Below are 6,027 nucleotides of genomic sequence, written 5' to 3'. Positions count from 1 at the left end.
CTATTCCATTATTAAAAGGCTGAAATTGTCAAGGCGTCATCATAAAGAGACCTTGACGAGTAGAAACCGGTTAGGCGACAGTAATTCTTCGAGCTTTAATTCCAGGGAACCAGACTTTCCTGTAATATTTTGAAGTGCTGTTGAGCAATAGTTCCGGAGGTTTTCTGAAGGTCTCTGGCTGCTTTTTCAACCTTTTTGGTGCCCTGATCATTTAAAGAGGAATGTTTTTATTATTTGTTAACACTAACTTATGAATTATTCAAGCATAAAAAGGCAGCCAACTGGTATGAACCAGTGTTGTGATCTCTTTGTGTGTATTATCATCAGTTAAACATTTTAGTTAACTAAAATAAAAATAAAAACTAGACTTTTGGAATAATAATAATAATAATAATAATAATAATGACAATAATAATAATGATAATAATAATAATGTGTTTATTGAGACTTTTGATATTTACAGTACTGTGAGTCTTGCCTCTGGCATCCACACAATAATACCACATTTAACACTGAAATGAATAAAACCTAAAGTAAAACTCTTAACCGAAAAAAGAAAATTCACTTTGGAAACTAACCTCAGTTAATAATGCCATTACAGATGATATGGAGGCTCTTTCATGAATACAGGTGTGCCTTGGTTATATATTGTCATATGGTCCGCAAACGTTATATGCAAACTTTACAAAAACAGAAATACATACTGTATTTGACTTCCACATTAAAGCTTAAACTCTCATCAGCTGTGCCAGTGTCAAAGCCTTTGCTCCTCTGGAGAGTGTGGTAGTGGCTGGAGCAGCTTCATCTTGTGTGATGGGTGTGTGTCCTCCAAACAGCAGGGGGTCAGTAGCCATTCTGTCTACTCTTAATGACTGGGACCAGGACAATGGAGCTCTGCTGTGTGGTGGACTAGGAGGGGTAACAGAGCCACAGCTGGTACTCCTATGAAAAGAATGGACATTCAGACTGTGGTCATAAATAATTAACCAGAGGACACACAGAAGTTTATACAGATGAAAGTACATCTGAATGCTAAACCTTATTGACGTTCATAAAATATATCATAAAGCCAACTTGCTTTCAGCACTTCCTCGAAAGCAGAGGCAATTAAAGGATTGTAAAAAAATAAGGTATTGGCATATTATACACATTATAGTTATTGATGACCAAAGCCTGCTCTCATGTTGTTACAGATATGACCTATAAAGACCTCAAACTCTTGAAGTGAAATTGCAGTCTAGTTGCAGACAGCAATAAAGTTTGAGGCTATTCAAGGATTATATCATCCTTATGATGCTCATATTTGTGGATGCCACAGATGAGCACCTACTATTTCCTGTCTTCTTTGTTGATGCATACTTGGTGTACTTATAATGTACTGCCTGTGCAGACTTAAATCAAACTGGAGGGTACGTAGATGTCTGCATGGAGTTTAGCATTCACGCTCATGCTTAAATTGTTCTGAGGTGAATCTATGTTTGGTGTGACCGAAGAGGATGCAAAGGATAGGATGAGATGGAGGCAGATGATCAGCTGTGGTGACCACTAAAGGGAGTAGCCAGAACAAGAAGTGGTCAGTGTGGCTGCCAGCATTTATACATGTGCAGTGTGTTTTGACAGCCATGCGTAATTGCATGGAGGATGTACTTGCATATTAGATTAACTGGCAGTTCTAAGGCTAAGTCCACACTAATGTGTTTTCGTTTGAAAACGCATTGTTTTCTCTCCATTTTGGCGTCCCGTCCACACTGGACGGCATTTTCTCTGATAGAAAACACAGCGTTTTGAAAACGCTCTTGAAAACGTATGCATTTGAAAATGGTACTTTAAGGTCGCAGTGTGGATGGCAAAAATGGAGACTTTCTAAAACGATGACGCATGTTAGTGATATGATGCAGTCATATTTATAGAAAAAGATGAATGTATTTGGACCTTTTGTTCTGCTGTATGATGGCACAAAGAATCAGTATTACATCTCTGCTAATATTTTAAGATCTCAATACTCATGCAAGAGGAAGTGTTTCTATTTTTCCCGATAGATTGCAATTAATTGGCACAGATATGGTTCACACCCAGCTGTGAGTTAAGATTACTTGCTCCATATGTATTAGAAATCTTCCATCAATCACTGTAGCTTCAGAGGACCGTGCAGGCTGCTTTATCTGGACTAATGAGGTTAACGGCGATAGGATGACCGTGGAGGTAGCGGGTGTGAAGCAGGCTACAGGCAGCCAGGACTCAGGTGTCTTTCCTGCCTGCCTCAGAGTCTCAGGTGGTCACAGAGGCGCTGTTTGCTGTGTATGATCACCCAAGGGTGTCCGTTAAGCACAATGTGGCTCTTGTAGCCACCGCTGCTGCCCAGCTGCTCGTTTATCAGGTTTAATCAAAGCAGGACTAACGTGTGGTACTGCTAATAAGGTTCATGAAACACAACATGTGCAAGAAAGATTTGGAGAGATTAAACACCCACTTAATCAGTTTTTGGGATTTATTCACTTTATGCTTGTGTGGAACACTGACTGACAGACAGACTTAAATGATACCAAATACCTCAAAGAATGTAACTGGGAGGAAAGTATAAAAATGACTCACGGTAAGAATGCAAACAGAATTCTTTAAAAATGAATTCACTTGGCTTTGTGTTTAAATGTAATACACATTACTTTTGTTCTAGCTGTCAGTGGGAGTATTTTTCACGCATTTTGTGTTTTGACATTTTTGAAAGGTTTTTGCAGCCTACTCCAGGGGTCCTTTGGTTTTTGGGTCAAAGCAGCATTTGTCTGTATATTTAATGAGTGCAGTCCTGTTGTCTTGTGTGTGGTGTGAGTGATTAACAGCCACCAACGCAACTTAGTCTGAGTAACAGCAAGGTCTGCGCACCCACACGTACGCGTACGCGTGCGCGCGCACACACACACACACACACACACACACACAGTAGAAAACAGTAGAAATGAGGAAGTTAAAGGATTTAACGGGTGATACTGTCAGATAGAAGCGCACACACACACACACACACACACACACACACACACACACACACACACACACACACACACACAACCTTTTAAAAAAAAGGAAAAAAGCAGCAATAACCACTGTTGTGTGTCATAAAAATAACTTCCATATCAACTGAAGGGTAAAACTTGAACAGTATTTTTATTCTGGACATTACCTTGAACCTGAGCTCGATTGCTGATGCATAATTTACTCATCACAAAGATTGCCGAATAGATTAGGCAATGCTCCAAATTTAGAGTGCTCAGTCACAGTAAAGGTGTGCCACTGCTCTCCTCCGAGTATATTGTGTGTGTGTGTGTGTGTGTGTGTGGGCGCTGACAGCAGAGACCTTTTGTTTACAAAATAAAACAGTTATTGTGACAACATGTGATAAGAATGTAAAATGTTAAAACTCAAAGAAATTTTTCAGCGCAAACACCAAACAAAAGACAGCAGAGTCTTTTCATAGCTTCCAGCTGCTAACTGCAGACAGTCGGTAGCCACCTTTGATAGTGTGTGTTCACTTCCTTCCTACTTTAGGTGCACTTACTAAGAAACAAAACTCTTAGAAGAATAAAAAGGAGCTATTCTAGATAACAGGGATGGATGCTAAGAATTTTTGTACGCCTTTGTAAATGGTGCATTGAACTTAAGTGACACAGAGAAGATGACTGACAGCAAACAGAAGAGCAACGTCTATGTGTTGCAGCATATATGAAAATATACAATATAAAAAACATTTAAAATATTCTACTTTTTTATCTCACAAACTATAAAAGACCCAGTAACATTTGGCGAGAAAGAAACAAAGCCAAGTTATAGATCATAAAGACACACTATCAAACACAGTATGAGGGCAGAAGAGGCATTTATATAATGATATTTGGTTATACTTGCATATATAATAACAAATAAGTCGAGGGAAAATATCTCCTACATCATCATACAAAGCAGGATGGATCCCTGTTTTCATGTTGTTTACACCAAATTATTATCCTACCACCCAAATGTCACAGCAGTAATCAAAACTCATCAGACAGGCAACATTTTTTCCGTCTTCTATTATCCAATTTTAGTGAACACTTGTGAATTGTAGTCTAAATTTCAGTTTTTTGCTAACAGGAGTAGCACTCTTAAGTAGAATTGTCAGTGCATTCAGATGTTCTTCTTTATACCTTTGTTGAAACAAGTCATTACTAGAGTTACTGTTGCCTTCATATCAGCTTGAAGCTGTCTGCCCACTGAATTATTGGATATTTTGTCTTTTTATACAATTCTCTGTAAACCCTAGTTTGTGTGGGAAAGTCTCAGTAGACCAGTAGTGTCTGAAATACTCAAACTAGCTCACCATGCACCAACAAACATGCCACATTAAAAGTCACTCAACCCTGTAAGTGTATCATATTTGAAATATGAGTTTTCGAGGCCTCTAGATTATTAATGTGATTTTTTTTCTCCTTTTTTCAAAAAAACAAAACAAAAAACCCCAAAAAACTGGATAAACTGATCAAAAATACCAGACTTTGCAACAATGATACCAATTTAAAAGTCATATATGGCAATAGAAGTTTAATTCGTTAAAAAACCAAAAAATATTAACAAAAGGTTTTACTGCATCAAATCCTATTTCTTCTGATGCTGATGCTCAGTTTGAACTTCAGCAAGTCGCTTTGATCACGTCTACAAAGCTTAATAATAATATAATAATATTAGTAGATGTGAATACAAACTTTATTTCAATGTAAATGTTAATTCTAGTAAGTATACTCAACTTGAATAAGTTAAGTGGAACATGAGCACATGTGTTAGTATCAGTGTGTGCAAGTCAACCTTCAACACCCAAGCCTTCACAATATGAAGTTAAATATGTTGCATCTTTCTAATAAGAAATGTATCAACTCTAATATGAATATACATTGCAATTAATGTTAAAAAGAAACTTTATTTCTAACACACACAAACAGTTAATGTGTTTGCTGATGTTTGTTGAGCTGATAGAAACATTGCACTTGAAATTACCTGCCAATTAAAAAACTGTTTTTCCCGTTATGCTCCTCTTACTCCTCTTTTAAGTGAAGTACGGCAAAAACAACTTATGGAGACTCAAATCAATTTGAAGGCTTCAATGACATGAAAAAAATAACTCCCCTCAAATGCCTAAAATCAAAGTACTGAGCCTGTCTTGAAAAGGAGTAGAAACTAGATACTTGTTTTAAAAATTTAAGGAGTAAAAAGAAAAAAAAAGAAAAAATACAACTGTGTGCTTTTAGTGCAGATATGTAGTTTCCTGCAGACAACTGGCAGTTTTTCTCAGAAAAACACATCTGCCTGTTTTAATGTAAAGTAAGGCTGAAACTTCCTCTGCAATGCTGCCAAAACACCAACACTGAGGTTTTATTCATTCCACCCCACCACACACACACACACACACACACACACACACACACACACACACACACACACACACACACACACACACACACACAGAGTCTGGAGAAAAAAACCCTCCATTCGATCCACCCTGCAGACATGCAAGGTGCACTGCCCGGGTACTTATGATTTGACGTCAGATTTGATATGATATGTCACACATAGACAACACCGACCTAAATATTTTACAGCACAAGCAGAAGGCAGGTATATCACAATATACAATCCAATATACAATCAGGGCCCCAAGGTCCCCGTGTCTTAGGAATGTGACTGACTGAAGCTTTTAAATTGTTTCACAACACATAAAACAGATTAAACAGACTGATCTCATCACATTTTACATTCTAGAAGTATATTCATATATTGAGGATCAACTACTATATTGTTTAAGCTATTCATCAGTATAAATAATATGCATTTTAGATTTTTTTTTTATCGCTACCCATTAATAATCCTCTTGAGGCAGGACAGGTCATTTTGAAACCTTAGCATCAACAATAATTTCACCAAAATATAAACTTCATTACAATAAACTGGTCAGTCAGAATTATGTTGTTTCTAAACCAAATACCTAGAGTTGCTGGTACTGCATGC

The sequence above is a fragment of the Mchenga conophoros genome, linkage group LG13 (genome assembly GCF_057382185.1).
Source record: "Mchenga conophoros isolate Kocher_MC1m ecotype Shallow Benthic linkage group LG13, M_conophoros_male_GT1.1, whole genome shotgun sequence".
Classification (NCBI taxonomy): Eukaryota; Metazoa; Chordata; class Actinopteri; order Cichliformes; family Cichlidae; genus Mchenga; species Mchenga conophoros.
The sequence above is the reverse complement of the archived record's forward strand: the minus strand, read 5'-3'. Positions refer to the sequence as shown.